The sequence below is a fragment of the Columba livia genome, chromosome 3 (assembly GCF_036013475.1).
Source record: "Columba livia isolate bColLiv1 breed racing homer chromosome 3, bColLiv1.pat.W.v2, whole genome shotgun sequence".
In the NCBI taxonomy this organism is placed as follows: Eukaryota; Metazoa; Chordata; class Aves; order Columbiformes; family Columbidae; genus Columba; species Columba livia.
The window spans coordinates 102,970,678-102,986,715 of NC_088604.1; the positions used below are offsets into that span (position 1 = coordinate 102,970,678).

The following is a 16,038-nucleotide window of genomic DNA, read 5'->3' on the forward strand; positions in this document are numbered from 1 at the left end:
CATGTAAAAGTTTAGGCCACCTTCCTTGCTACTGGTGTGAGCATGCACGCTTTTCAGTGCCATCATGAAATGTGAGTGCTGCTGCAGAAAACAGGAAGAACACTTGCCTTCCAGGAAAGGAACCATGTTTCCCATGCCTTGAAAGCAGGCCACCAGGTAAACTGAAGTGACAGGTGTCAAAAGTCCGTGGAGTGGATGGATGTCACAGAGGCACCCCAAAAGTCAATTTAGGTGACAAGTTCCAAAACAGACTTTATTCTAGCCAGAAAAGTATAGCAAATAAACTGACTAGAAACAGGGTTTATACAAATTATTTAGCACTCTGACAACAATAAAACACAGATTTGGGTACCAGTTAAGGAGACTATTGGGGTATGACCACATAAAAATAAGGAGGATCCACAGTGTGCACACATTCACTCACAAGAAATAAAACCAAAGGCCTCTCACTCAAGTGTACCCAGAAGAGAAATAATCACTTGCCTGGGTTAGGCAAGGACTCACTCAAGGATATATCTAACAGAAAAACAACCACTCACCAAACGAGGAGGTAAGGGCACTCAATCCTGGGAAGTCTCCTTAGACAGCGTCCCAATCTAAGGGGAGGGCTCCAGTTCACAGTCCTGCTGCTCTAAGAAGACAACTCAAAGGGGATCTTCAGCAGGAACCCTGTTTTACAGCCTGGTGAGATCTGACTGTGGTCATTACGATATGGTCCAGAAGCTTCTCAGCTACTCTGGGCACCTCCTTTGTTGAGGACCCTGTCAACTAACTGAGGGTCCCATCCCTCCTGCCCCCTCCAGCTGGTGGAGGTGAAGTCACCCTGCCCTGGGCTGAGGACGTGACTGTCAGCACCTTGGCACCACCCTAGGTGTGTACATAGGGGCAGGCACAGTGGGGCACAAAAGGTGCTAAAGAGCCATCAGCTGCCCTATCAAAAACTCCAGATCTCATCAGGGATGTGCAACTGCCACAATGGCACAGGATGTAGTCACTGGCCAGACTTTGCCACCAGATAATATATCTAGTGGGATTTCTATAGGAAAGGGACATCTTTGTGCTCGCACCTTGGGCTCCTCCAGGCTAGAAATCTTCTCGAAGCATCTGGGAGGTGATGGGAGAGTGAACCTGCACTGCTGGTTCTTGGCACCGCTGTGCCTGAAGGCAAGCTCTTTTCCTTGTGTGCAGCTCCAGAGCATGTGGAAATTGCTGTGCTTCCACTAAGGCTTTCCAAGCACTTCTGCAGGAGCCGGGCTTCGGGCTTCGAGAGCTCAACCCAGCAGAAGAATGCCATCAGCCCTATTTTACAGATAGGAGCTGAATAATTTGTTTAGGGCCAAATGAAGGGCTTAACATGGATGTCTAGACCATCTCTTGATCAGGCATTCCTTTCAGAGGCTTGTATTAACTGCTGGTGTCTCCCTCTTCACTGCACTCAAATACGTGTCAATTGGGATGTCCTGCCACCCATTGACCTCTCTCTCCAGGTATGCAGACACAGATGTAGATAGTTGAAGTCAGATTACGCAGCCCTTCTCAACTGACCTCAGGAATTGGATCGATAGCCACAGCAAGGCAGAAAAATGATCAGTCAGCATCCAAAGGCAGCAAAGATTCTGCTTTCTTCCTGACGGCTAGAAGTAAATCGTTGGGACTACCCGTGAACTACCTTCAGACAAAGTAGATGGAGCTTATGAGTTTGTCTGTTTGCTACTCAGGCATTCAGAAAAACCCCGCAGCTTTCCCTGTCTCACTCCCACACCTTGCTGTGTGTTGGAATAGTGAAGCAAGACACCAGGAAGCCAGAACAATGACCGGCTCTCAGGGCAGCGAAAGAAAACACGTTGTTTTGGGGACGATTCCAGGCTGAAGCAAGGTGGCTCACTGCTCTCCAGCTAACTGACACACGGCAATGCCGTGCCAAAAGTTGATGGCAGTGGCTGAGTCTGGCAGCACACTTTACCATTTGCAACCTATGATGACTAGTGTCAATTCTTCGTTCCAGTAAAGTGTTCAGAAATAGCCGTTTCTCTCATTTTCTCTGGCTCTAGACTGCCTTCCCATTTAGAAAAACTCTGCGCAAACTGTTCCACATAGTCATTCTGTCCTTTGTAAAAAGCTCTTTGGCTAAGTGCAGGCAAAGGACTGGCTTCTGTTTGCCTAGCTCCAAAATTAATTTGCCACGTTTACCCAGGGGGTGAATGGCTTCACTAGTTATCTGTAAAGTGAATCTTGGCTGGAAGATACAGAGAACAGCCTTTCCACTATGTCTGTGCGGGATTGATTGAGGTACATGTAATCAATCAGGTGGCAAGAGGAGAGGGCAAAGCCCTCACCAAACTATGCAAGCAAATGCAATTTACAATAAGCAGAAACAACTGATCTGTGTAGCCTAGAGATACAGACTGAATAATATTTAACTGAGTCTTACAGATTTGGGGAGAAATAGAAATACCATATTCTCGAGGCACACAGCTGCTAATGAGGCTGCTGCACTCTTCCTCTCATCCAAAATGGTTTTCCTCAATATCTGTAAAAAGTGCTGTTGTGCAAGGTTTTAACATGCAAGTGGTATTGTGAATTACTTACTGCATTAATTGCTAAGGTGGCAGGGGCAAGGTGCCTGTCCTTGCCCTACACTGTCCCACACACTATCCAAAGACAAGAACTGGTATCACTTTCTTCCATTTAGTGCTTCTATCTGCAGTCTCTCCACCTGGCACTGTCCTTCTCTCAACATACTCCACCCCCATCAGCACGTCTCCAACTTTCCAAAGCAGCCGGTACCCACTTGGCACCCACGTGGCCAAGTCTGGAGGGAGCCGAGTGTGGCGTGGTGGCGTATGCATGGTGAGCTGCACAACTTTTTCCATCTGTCAATGATGAACATGTTTTTAGCTTGGGCTTGTTGTGGCTACAGAGAAGGAGAATAACACCTAGTTTTGTTTTCTTTCATAATTCAAATAGAGAAAAAAATCCATGTACCTATGTGTAAATTTCCAGTTTGTGGGACTGCACTTGGAACACTTCTTTTTTCCCACTGGGAGAGAAAATCACATTATCCAGCCTGCTGTGCATGCGTGTGTGGAGGGCACTGGCAAACCCTGGTGAAAGATAATGAGGCTGTGATCTGCCTCACAGCCTTGAGGAGAGGAATCCAGGCAGGTACCCTCTAAAATGCCTGAAGAGTAGACTTGCTACTTTTTCCCCAAGTAGAGAAAACCCCAGCACGCATGGGCCTGTGCTCACCTCCCATTGAGAGTTCAGTGCTGTATAGTCAATGTCCTGGAGCTGTACAGCACAAGCCACAAATACCCTGTCAAGAGCCACTGCAATCTCTTCCAGATAGATAACAGCAGGAGACAAGAAATACTCGAGTTTTGAGCTTTGATGCCAGTGCTGGCCTTCCAGGCCTGTGCTGGCCTGCTCCCTGCAGACCCATGGAGATAATAAATCACCTTTGTGGTCTGACAACCTTTACCTCTCCTTCCCAAAAGCAGACCCTCTCTGGGTGACATGGAACAGGCACCTGTGAAGGTAGCTTTCTCAGCAAGGCAATACCTAGAGGGCAAAGGGAAGGTTTTTGTGCCTTCTTCCCCCTCCTTTTTTTCAACTAGGGGACAAGGCAGCCCTTCAGCAGTCCTCTCCCCTGCACAGAACCTGACAGCTATCCCTGCCCACCTTCCCCCAGCCAGAGGGCTTGGGGCCCTCCTGCAGCACCACTGGTGTCCCCTGTCCTCTCCAGCTCTGTGGAGTGGGGCTGCTCATGGAGTGCCCTGGAAAGAAGATGGGAGGGAAATTGTGAAATACCCATCCTGCTCCCTGCACTGTGTCTTCCTCTTGGAGAGAAAAAGTTTGTCTTGAGAACGGCCACACTGTCTCCTTCAGACAGCACTCAATCATCTTAAAAATAAAGTGCTCGCTAACTGAAATGAAGCCTTGTCTCTATCCCTTTGCAGTGAGGGTAGAGATAAAGGAAGGACAAATTCAAAGAATGTCTGAGTGCTTTGGGATGAAAATACACAGTTCAGGAATCAGAGCAGTCTGAAGCATTACAAAAATAGCTCATCATTTGGATCCTATGATGATATTGGACGTGCATCTACCTCGGATTGAGTCAGAGAGATCTCATTTCTTTACAAGGCTGTTGCTCTCATTCTTGGCCATAAAGCCACGTAAATAACATATGGTACAACCAACGTCACTGAAACCTGCCAAAGTTTTGAAATACCTACAAGTTAACTACTAACACCAAGCCACCTGTCCAGTGACTTCTCCTTGAGCTGTTCCAGTTCATCATTCCCTACATTATTATAATAAGTTGATGGAACACCATAAATTTACGTAGTCAGATAAGACATTCCTCCTGCCCCAAATAAATTAACCTCTGAAGAAGATGAGTGAACACAAGGCAAAACCCCTCAAGAGGTAGCTTATCTGAGCCCCAGTGGTTGCTTGGAGAAGAAGGACTGAGGGAAACCCTTCCAGAGCAGCTTTTGTTTTGTGGTTTACTGTGTGAACACAGGAGAAGGATGGTGACGTATATTTTATTGTGGTCAGAGAAACAGCTTGGGCCTGTCCTATGCAAGAGGATTTCTGAGTGTTCTCTGAATAGCCTGGATACTTGTCAACCTAATGACATGACCAATAGCTGCTTAATGGAGACTCCATTAACTCTTTTTTTCTGCAGGTTAGTTGTCTGCCTACTAATTTCCTGTTGCAAAGGTGCTGTTCTTACTGCAGGGCCCGAAGATCCTTCCTTCCAGGCTCTGGTTCTCTAACTCCTTTGGTTTGTCAAAGCTGAGCCACTCTGGCCTGTTCCTCTCTGGGAACTTGGCCCACTTTGTACAAGGCTTTACAGAAGCCAGCTTTCACTGGCTTCTTCACAGCAGTCAGCATCAGAACTGGCAGAGCTTTTCTTGGGTGTTCTCTGGCACCCAGTACGTGGTGAGCTGCTTGGTGGTAAGCGAACAGACACCTCTCAGAAAACAGCAAACAGGAGGAGGGAAGCAACCCCACCCAAAGGCTGACAGCGACCCTGCAAAAGTCACAGTCAGAGCCCTGGGCTCAGTCTTCCCAGTGCCCTTTGTGCTGCTTCTACCCTAGACGCGCAGCAGAGCTGCTCATGCACCTCATGAAATTGCATCATTAAAGTCCTTCGTTACGTAAATATCAACAAGCAATGTGAGTGAAGATATGATGGCATGGCTAAAGCATCTGCGATGGAGTTGGGACTTCCAGCTGCTACATAAAGCTTTTCCACTGACCTTGGGTAAGGTACTAACTGCTCCCCAACTTGCAAAATCAGGATATTTGGAGAATTAAATAATCGTCAGTAGAGAGAAGGCTCCGGGGAAGTGTGACTCAGTTATAATTTAAATCGATTATAATTTCCATTATATTTATACAGTATGAGGACATATATCATAGTAGCATTTCTATCTATATTGCAATTTATATTATAATACTTTTTTAATCATACTTTTATGATAATTTAATAAAAGATTGACTTACATAATCCTCATAGGTGTAAGACTCTTGCTAGAAATGCTCATATTTCCAGCTAAGTCAGCAAGTATGTTGTAATTTGACTGAATACAACACTACTGGAATAGATGTGAGAAGCAAATGACAGCTGCAGTGCCAAAAATACGTTGTGGCTGATTTCTTATAATGTTCACTTCTTGTTTTTATAGGTAATCAAGAGACCCCCCAAAATGTGGGAACTTGCTTTTTCATAGGACTGCTCTGGCTCGCACTGTAAATTCTGCCAAAAACTGCAGGCATATAGCACAAAAATTATACCAGATTTAGACGATGAAGTAAAAAGTTTTAACATGTAACAACCTCACTCTGCTGCCACATTATACCAGAGGCCCTAAGGCATCAGGGGATGCCAGCGTTTAGGTTTTTATGTACAAGTTTCCTACGTTTCTTCTCTCTAGCCTGCTTGGAAGGGCTTTATCTGTCAGGTGTTTGCGTATCACTTTTATCAGATCAGCTCCTACACAAACTCTGACAGTTGATCCAAAGCAGGGATGAAGCAGGTGCCTCTGCTGTTTTACCTACAACCCTCTGGTGGAGGGCACAAAACCAGAATGGAGTAGCCTGGTCTGATCTCTGCAGGATTCACATCCACGTCTCCTGTCACTGAACAAGGCAGAGTATGCACAAGGCCAGACTGGAAATTTGGCTGGCATCTGGAAGGGATGGAGGAGTGCTCCATTCCCATTTCCTCTTGGTGAGCTTTCCAATTGTGCAGAGCATAATAACAAATAATAATACGAGTAAGGCTGAAGAGCGGAGAAGACAAGAGCACGCATGAGGGTTAAGGGTCTTGATGTGAGGGTGGAGTGCTCTAAGTGTTCATAAGCAGCGAGGGAACCTGAATTGGGACCTTCCAAAGCCCACAGGAGCTGTCCCAAAAGGGACAGCTGTCCCAGAAACCACTGAGAGACTTTCCAAAGAAAAAGATGACTCCCTGGTCTATTTTTGAAGTTCAGCACTCTGCCCCTTCTTTTTTTTCCAGGGTTCACGGGTGTAAATCTCATAATTAGTAGCACTAAACCAATGCCCAACACTGACAGTATTTTTTTTCTTTTATCAGTTTTCTCCAGTTTACAGGGAGATCTTGCATGGCTTCTGCCATGGAACAATTCTTCCAGTGCTTTGCACACACCATGTTTGATTTTTTGTTTAGGATTGTGGGTGCAGTTAGGCAACCATCCCCACAGAAGTAAGCCTCTGGATTCAGAGTGTCCTGCCCCTATTCCCCTCAAGAACTAAACAGTAACAAAAAAGGACATAAAATATCTGCTCCCAGAAGCTTCAGTTCAGCTTTCAATTCTACCTCTTTGCATTCCAAATCGGGTGGGAAAACAGACACTTCTCTCTTCTTTAGTCTAAGTTTAGAATGAGCTAGCCTTGCACTCAAGTTCAAGGGGTCTTTTAAGGCTGCAGAAAGCCTGGCAACAGAAGGTGTGATGCAAACTGAACAGCAGCGGCAGAAATACCCAATGGTTTACCACAGGGGGAATGAAGGGAACCAGCCAGGCCTGTCTTTGAAAGATGGGGAGAGCTTTATCCTGTGCTTGTTCTGCCTCAAACTACGACAGCGTGCTCATGCAGAAATCCATGCAGTTCTCCGTGCTCAGCACACTGAGTAAAACATATTTCACAATTAATGCCGAGCTGACGCAAGCAAAATGATGTCACACAGAAACTTAGAACTGACACCCAAATTCAGTACAGGAGTAGATAAAAGAGTCTGCTTAGAAAAGACATCTGAGACGTATCTCCTTCAAGATGAGGGTAGAGATTATCTTTCCTTTAAAGAAAATAGTATGGAATTAACCAGAACACATTACAGTTCATTTGTATGCATTTCTGGAGGTGTCAGTACTGAAATTAAGAAAACTAGACATTTTTTTGACAAAACTTTTCAAGGCTGGTATAATATCTTATTGAAGCCATATTTTTACATCATCTAAGACATTCAGTCTCCATCCCATTCTCAAACATCAAAGTGTCATGTTTGGCCTCTCCATGTCACGTATATTGTCTACACGTACCCTGTGTGTAGAGAAATAAGTCAACAGTGTGTCTTCCACAGGTAATTGCTTTTTTAACCTTTCAAGTTCAAAACTAGGCTTCCTAGTATGGACTGAGGCTTGCTTCCAATTCAGATAATGTCTGGGATGAGTTTTAATAAATTTATTTTTAGTTCTCTCTTCAGTGCTTAGCAGAGCCCTTCTCATCACTTACCTGAGACGCTGAGTGGGGCTTGTGTGGGAAGTCTTATTTTTATGTAAAAAAAACCCCAAACTCTAAAAAAACCCAACCAAACATGAAGGAATATATGCAATATTTGAACAATATTTTGTGTGTTCATAAATACCAGCCATATAATTTTTGGTATGTGCATCTGGAGATAAGGGATATAATTATTGCCCTCTACAGAGGAGAAGTTTGGCACTAGCAGGTTGGCAGGAATATTCACCAACAAACTGCATAGAGTTAAACCCCTAAACACACTTATAGATAAACACATCTATTTTATGGATAAACACATTTATCCAGTTTCCTTCATCACAAATCCACAGCACCCACAACTCCTACTTACTTTGATATAGGTCCTTCAGTGTGGATGTAGGTGCTCAATTCAAGCTACTGCTTAGGTGAAAAGGTTGGCCAAAGAAAGCAATTGACAATGCTGAAATTAAAGCTGTTGGTTGGTCACTCCTATAAGTTACACTATGACTAGAGGAGAAATATTAATGCTGTTTAAGAAAAAATGAATTATATTATCTCCAAACCTCATCCAAATATACTTCCGCACTAATGCAGCCATGTGGCAAATGCATTGTTATTTTTCAGACAAGAAAGTTGCTGACGGAGACAGGCGCTTACCAGAACATGTACAAAAGCACAGAGCTAGCTGTTCTTATCAGCCCCTTGCAGCACTTGTGAGACACCACACAGCTGGAACCTGTAGGAAACACCGTATGATTTTTATTTCCAACAAGCATATGAACACACGATTTCCAACACACGCATAAGCAACATCAACCGCGACTTTAAGCCAATTCTTTGAAAAAAATCACACTGGCATCCACGTACGAAGGTTTTATGGCCATGGAGTGCCACAAAATGGAGCTGCCCATTTGGCTCAGCGTTTGCCTGGAGCACGCCGGGCGCTGGGCTCCTCCGCATCTCCTCCTACACATTAACATCCCCGGAGAGCCGGCGGGCCTGCTCGAGCTACGACACCCCCTCCCCCGGCCCTCCCAAGGCGTGGAGTACGAGCGCTGCCTGCCCGCGTCCTCTCTGGCCGAGGGACCAACCTCCCCGCGCCGGGCCCTGACCGACCCGCCGCCTCCAGCCGGCTGCCCTTCGCTACAGGCGCCCCCGGCCCGGGGGGAGCCGGCCCACCACTGACAGGAGGCAGCGGCGGCGGGGCTGCCAGGCCCCCCCGCGGTGCCGGCGGGTCCCCGGGCGCCGCCCGCCCACAGCACACGCACCTCACGCCTCGCCGCCCCCGCCCCCCGCCCAACGGCCGCCGCCGCCGCACGGACCTCACGGGCCTCACGTCCCCCTGCAGCCGCCACGCGCGCCGTCCCGGCGCTCTCCCCGCCCCCCATTGGCCGGCGCCCCGCCCGAGCCCGCCTGCCATTGGCGGGGACGCGGTGTGCACGGGCTCGGCACGTTCCTCGGCAGCGATTCTGCCGCGATACGGGGCGGGGCCCTCGGTGCAGCCAATGGGAGCGCGGCGGGGGCGGGGCGCGAGGCCGGGCCTCGGCCGGGGGCGGCAGGGCGGTAAACAGGCGCGCGGGCCCAGGCGGCGGGCGCGGAGCGGAGCAGGAGAGGCGGCGGTGGGGCTGTGCCGGTCCGGGCGCGCAGGCCGGGGTACGGGCAGCGGAGGCGGAGGGGAAGGGGCTGCACCCGGTAGTGCAGCGCGATGCGGCGGAACGGGAAGGGAGGTGGGAGGTGGGCGGTGGCGGTGCGGCCGTGGGGAGGACGCCCGTGCCCGGCGTGGAGAGGGGGCGCGGCCGCTGTCTGGCCCCTCGGTTCAGTGGGTCGGTCTCGGGGGGGAACGTGTGTGGGGTCCGGTGGGCAATGGCGGCGGCGTGCCAGAGGCTGCCCGAGCCTCCGCAGTTGCACCCGGCCGGTGCTGCGGCCTTCTCCATGCCCTGGCCCGTGACCGGGGGAGGCCGCGCCGCCGGGAGCCGTCGCCGCGGGCGCTGAGCAGCGGGACAGCGCCGGCGCGGGCCTCCGGGAGCCGGTCAGCAGGGCCTCCGGGAGCCGGTCAGCAGGGCCTCCGGGAGCCGGTCAGCCGGGCCTTGGGCTGCCCCGCGGGCTGCCCGAGCGGTGCGGGGCGCGCTCGGGCACTTGTCGCCGTGCCCGGTTGCCTGGCGCGGGTCCGTGTGACCTGGCGTTGTGCAGAGGCAGCGTCCGTCCCATCAGCTGGGATGTCCGTGTTCCCGCTGCCTGCGCCGTCCCCTCTCGGCTCGCCCAGGCGGGAGTGCAGAATATTCTAGAAAGTTAAATGTTTCTGTGGGGCTGTCTATTCAGTAAAGCTGCTTAGGACGATGGGGGGAATCTCCTTTTCCATTCTGGGAGCTGTATGTTATGCCACGAACATCTCAGGGTCTTGTCCTGTGTTGTGTGTGTGCTGGTTTTCCAGGCAGCTCTGGTTCAGAACCTTGCTTCTCTCAGACCCTGGGGCTCCTCCATGTGTCTGGTTGAAGATGGATGTAAAATAAATCAGTTGGCTGTTTTGAGCTTGCTTGCGGCTGAAATGAGGGGGGAAGAAACCATGAGACCCCTGGATTTGGAATGGCACCCAAGGAAATAATCGTACTTGCCACAAACTAACGGGCTTATAGTCTTTTTAACAAAGTGATCAAGAATTCATAGAATCACAGAATGTCCTGAGTTGGAAGGGACCCACAAGGATCATCGAGTCCAACTCATTATTTAATTTAATTTAATTAATGGGGAGATACTTAAAGGTGCTGAACAAACTACCTAAAAATACCTACAGATATAAAAATTTGGCTTGCATAGTGTTGCTTTCATAGTTACTGACCATCCTAATTTCTGCAGAACTTACCTTGTTTAATAACACTATTTCTCATACCCCAATATACTCATCCCACCAACAGGAATGTAGGTGGGGAACGTCTCTGCATTCCCTTCATACAATTAAAATCCTAAGTTTGCAGTGTTTGAAAAATATAGAACTTATAAAGCTTCTCCCAAGAAAAAAGAAGACGACTTTTTTTACTTAATGTTTAAGCAAAGAAAAATGTGAGACGAAGTAAAAAGATTATTCTTTCAATAAGCTGAAGCATTGTTTTTCTAAAAAGAATTAACTTCTAAACTTTAATTGGTGCATTGCTTATCTTTTAAATTAGATTGCTTCACTGAACTGGGGTGGATTTTTTGAGCATGTGCAAAATAATTCTTAGCACCGGGTGCAGAAGGAGACCGCCCAAAGTCAATAGTAGCTCAATAAAAGACTTCTGAAAGGATTCAGAAATTGCTCTGAGTGAAAAAACTCAAAGCAGGTTGATGTGTAAACAATTAGTGGGTTTGCATTTCTCTGCCGTGCAGTAAGAACTTGCCTCTTTTTGGTGTATCATCAGAAGGAAAAGTTTAGCTGCACTTCATGTGCTTACCAGTCTGCTTGCTCTGAGAACAGGAGACTTATTTCTGTGTTTTGTAAATGCTTTTTCTTTGCTGTTCGTTAGCAATGACCTTGGTAACCTTGAATAAGATATGCTCAGAATAAACAGTCGCATGTTGTCCAATCTTACTCAAAAGGGGTGGGGGAAATAGGTGACTTGATGCTTTGACAGTGTTTCCTTTTTAAAAATAAAGTGGTGTGATAAGTAGAAGAAAAGGTCAGAAGATGTGGAGAATTCCCTTACGTGTTTACCAACTGAGTGTTGATCACCTTGTTTCATTGCTGTCAAGGAGAATTCTGTGCTATGCAATGCAGCTCTGGTTATTTCATTTGTGATATTTAGAGCAGGTTAATAATAGCTCCTATTGCATCCACGCAGCAAGAACAGAACTGTTTTTGGCTTCTAGTCCTGCAGTAGTCCTTTTACAGGCAAGTGGTCGTCTGTTCTTGCACACCCTGTTTGTCAGGCTGCATTTTGTATTTTCTAGAAACTGAGAGGGAAGAGGGACAGCAGCTGAATTCCTGCTTTCTAACTTCCCTCACGTTAGACTGGTTGGTTGGGGACAGAGCTTTTTTTTTTTGGTAGGTGAAGACTGGTTTGGTTTTGTTGTTTGTTTAATTGTTCTAACAAGGATGATGCGAGGGATGGCACGTGTCTTGTGGTCTTTCATCTTGTATGTCAGTGTGCATGGTATAGCTCACTTGATCCAGATGGCCTGTGAAATCCATCTCAGGACTCGGCTTTTGATGCATGAATAAGCATTTCTTTTATTCCTTAAATGTGTCTGTACTGATGGGTGAACAGTTCAGTTTAGGATGGAGGTAGTGAGTCTGCAGCAGGATTTAGGTGTCCTACCTCCCGTGTGTATGTAGTTCTCCTGGCTTTCTCCCTCTGAAACTGTTTAAGAAGGGAATCTTGGAAGAGGCTTTTTAACTTGCTGAGCTGTGTATTCTGGGGCAGAGCATCTGTACAAGAGCAGCTTCTCTCTCCGCTTATTTTACAGGAGTACTTAAAGTGCTGCCTGTTCTGCGAGCGTGTGCTTTCCTTCAGTACCTAAAGAAAATAAGTTACTCACATATGGAGGCAAAATGCAAGCTAACTGTAAATTCTGAGGGAGGGGGTTTGATCAGTGTCTGCTTTCTCACCCAGCACTGGAAGCTCATATTGACATGTGCCTATCTTTAGATTAAAAAATGCTCTCCATTTTTTAGATGCCACCTTCCATTACAGTAGATGGCAAAGTTAAACTAAGCTGGTGAGGAAGACCAGAAAATAACAAGGCATACAAGTTTTACCATTTCTTTGCACCATTGTGTTTCTGTACCTTACTTTAATGGCTTTTGTGTGTGTGTGTGTTGGGGGTTTTTTGTTTGTTTTGTTTTGGCTTTTTTGCCTTTTTTTTTTCAGTCAGTAGAGGTACAAAGCTAAGTGAAGCATCTTACACTCGCGGTTATTCAGTACCTGACGTGTTCTATACACTTCTGACAGCAAAGAACTAGTTGCTCTGAAAAACTCAGCTGTCAATCCATGGAGTTGGCTTGACAGATTTGTATGCCTGCTTAAACAAATCTAAATACATATACAGAGTTTAAAAAAAAAAGTAAGATTTTGTAGGTGTGTGTGGTTTTTTTTTTTTTTTGTAACCTGCATAAGGCTATGTCTTTTTCTTAAAGACTATGTAGATTCTGTATGTGGAGATGCCAATAGAGATGATCTGCTTGTGGTCTAGGTGGTCCTAGAGCTGCTGTGCAGGTGATAGCTTCCACTTGCAAGTTCTTTTACTGTGTTTGCCCCTACCAATTGTCCTGGTTTTGTGTGTAAGTTAGATCTTTGTGTCACCCTTTTTTTTTGCTATTTGTGTCTTCCTTTTAACCACCTGCACACATTGGTTTTTTTGGATGTCCTGAACAAATGTACTATAAAATGGCTTGGTGTAGTATTCTGAAATGTCACAGCTCTTCTGCTGAGTTGTGCCATTTGGGAATATGAAATTCTCATTTTAGTTTGATACGGTCAAAGTATTTATCAAGAGAATAATCAGGACTAGGAAAGAGAAGGAAGGCAGAAGGACTGGACAGGACTGGACTGGACAGGACTGACCACATCTGGAATATTGTGTCCAGTTCTGGGCCCCTCAGTTCCAGAAGGACAGGGAACTGCTGGAGAGGGTCCAGCGCAGGGCAACAAAGATGATGAAGGGAGTGGAGCATCTCCCTTATGAGGAAAGGCCGAGGGAGCTGGGGCTCTTTAGTTTGGAGAAGAGGAGACTAAGGGGGGACCTCATTAATGTTTATAAATATATAAAGGGTGAGTGCCATGAGGATGGAGCCAGGCTCTTCTCGGTGGCAAACAATGATAGGACAAGGGGTAATGGGATCAAGCTGGAACACAAGAGGTTCTGCTTAAATTTGAGAAAAAACTTCTTCTCAGTGAGGGTGACAGAGCACTGGAACAGGCTGCCCAGGGAGGTTGTGGAGTCCCCTTCTCTGGAGACATTCAAAACCCGCCTGGACATGTTCCTGTGTGACCTCACCTAGGCGTTCCTGCTCCAGCAGGGGGATTGGACTGGATGATCTTTTGAGGTCCCTTCCAATCCCAAACATACTGTGATACTGTGATACACTGGAAGTGGATCCAGCGTTTCTTTCAGAGAACTCTTCTAAAATCAGTATGCCCAGAATTTCATATTGCATAGCAAAGCTTTGTGGAGCATGGTCATTCAAAAGTCAGTCTGGGAGGTTTGGGATTTTCAAATGTGCCTATATGTGTTGCTTAAAACTTTCCTAGTTTGGAAAAGCAATATGTTTATTCTATGTTATATAGAATATGTCAAAATCTATACAGAGAGAGAGCGTAAATGATTGTAGATTGTAGATTCTACATTCTGCATCAGGCATGGTATCTTGCAGATTGGGTTTAGCAGTAAGTTATGAAAAATACAGCACTTTTTACTCTTATTTACCCTAGTGTCAAAATTACCTACCTGTGGTAAGCAGGAACTGGCACAAATAACTTGGCTGAGGACTGTGGCAGAGCTGTAATCAGGGAGCTGTATGTTCTGATAGACTCTGTTCCCCTTCAGCACAGAGATCAAATTATGCCTTCTTGAGTTATTTTTTTGCCTATGATCCTCTTCTTGCATCCTGTTTTTCCTCTTCTTACAGGGGGTTTTGGCACAGCCAGAAAAAAAAAAGCTCCCATAGCTAGGATGCCAGTACGCAAGGGGGCTATGAATAGACTAGGATGTGTTGTAAGTTACTATATTTGAACTTAACCTGAGCTGCCAAGGCAAGGGATCTATATCAATGTGTACGCGTGCAGGATCGATAGCGGGAGGCTGTGGTGTTTGACCTGCTGTTCATGGCAGCGATGAGAGGGTAATGTTTGCCACATGAGTGGTGGATGTTTGTGTGCCACCCAGAGGGACACCCATGGGGTACTGCCTACTGACCTTGCAGAGTAGTGACTCCATGTAGTGTGCATGGTTCTGTCCTGGTGAATAAAGAGGATAATGTATAGAGAGGATAATGTATAAAGGAGAGATGTATAGTACAGTTACAGGGTGTGTCTAGTTTTCCAGAGGTTATAATTAGAAAGGTTCTGACTAGAAACCTATAATTATTAAGATATGACTGTTAATAGTACATTAAGAGGGTCGGCAAACTGGCTGTAAATCCTTGTTTCTTTTTGCTCTATAGGAGTGGATATTTAAAGGACTTGGGTGTAGGCTGTGTGCTGTAAGGATCAATGTACTACAGAGAGAGCTGTCATCCTTTTCCAACTCCATCACTGGCATGCTGTGTAACTTTGGGTGAATGACTTATTCTCTCTCCTCTTACGTGGAGAACTTTGTTATCAGCTCTGTTTCTTTAGCTCGTTGAGATCTAGAAGTTAAGGTTGATGTGTGTTTTAAGTGCAGGAGGAAGAGCTGCTATTTTTCTCAAGAATTTTATCTTAAGTAATGGTGTATTTGAGTCTAAAAAAATCTGCAGTTATTTGTGAGGCATAACTTTTTATTGGTTTCCAATTCCCAAATTGGACTTGGTGCGCTTTCAGACACTTAAAACTTCCAATTAAAACAATTACAACATAAGGGCGTATGCCACAAAAAAAAATAATCTAATGCAAACCGATCACCTCCCTCTTTTATACTTTGTATCTTAGTTCAGAGCATGAGATGGGCTGGGAGCTGTGTTGGTTCCCCACACAACCTAGTGTTGCAGAGCTGGCCATTGGGCAGGGACGGGCTCCTGGCGCATCGGAGGAGCTGGGCTTGGGTGGTTGCTTCTACTGTAACTGGTGGAGTGATTCTGAAAGTGTTGAGCTGCCCTGCAAAGCTGGGGGGAGATGTTTGTAACCTTTAGTTTTTGTTTGAAGCACAACGTTTGAATTTCATCAGCAGAGTTTTAGTGTAACCGTTTTATAAATGCTACTGGTCAGACTTGCTCCACCTGAATGTGACAATTTGTCTTTTAAAGTGATATGGGATGTTAACAGTGACAGAGGGATGACTTGGAACTAGTGAACTGTGCTTTCCTGTCAGCTTGCCATAAAACCAAATAAAGGTGTAAATTCAACTTGTAGTATTTCTGTTACTTAAGTACATGCTTCAAACGTAGCATCCGCCTGTATCTTATATTAATATATGTGCTTTGTGGTCATACTCCATTTGATTTTAATATACTGTTGTCCTTGTTGCTGGATGAAAGATCCACATGTATGAGAAGTAACTTTATCAGAATTACTTATGACTTTTGAGTCACACAGAGGAGGCAATGAAATTGCTTGTTCTAAGCCTTTCCCAATGCATAAACAGAAGAAAACCCTTGGGTTTTCTTTGTCTTCTTTT

General features: G+C 46.2%; 1 protein-coding gene and 1 long non-coding RNA gene across 4 annotated transcripts in view; one reads left to right on the forward strand and one right to left on the reverse strand.

Moving 5' to 3' along the window:
- LOC110362526 (uncharacterized) overlaps window positions 1-9,197 on the reverse strand; it is a 32,526-nt gene extending 23,329 nt beyond the window's left edge. Inside the window, exons 1-2 of the long non-coding RNA XR_010471655.1 lie at window positions 9,075-9,197; window positions 8,410-8,488 (exon numbers count right to left, since the gene is read on the reverse strand). This is a non-coding gene — a long non-coding RNA (uncharacterized LOC110362526). The remainder of the gene's footprint in view (window positions 1-8,409; window positions 8,489-9,074) is intronic.
- Window positions 9,198-9,272: 75 nt separating this feature from the next.
- The window catches only part of COQ8A (coenzyme Q8A), a 47,565-nt gene continuing 40,799 nt past the window's right edge, over window positions 9,273-16,038 (forward strand). For 2 of the 3 annotated variants that reach the window (XM_065058639.1, XM_065058640.1), the window contains exon 1: window positions 9,273-9,405. The gene's annotated coding sequence lies outside the window, so the exon portion shown is untranslated. Of the gene's footprint in view, window positions 9,406-11,635; window positions 11,771-16,038 lie in introns of those variants that run through there. The other variant, XM_065058641.1, reaches the window with a different exon arrangement.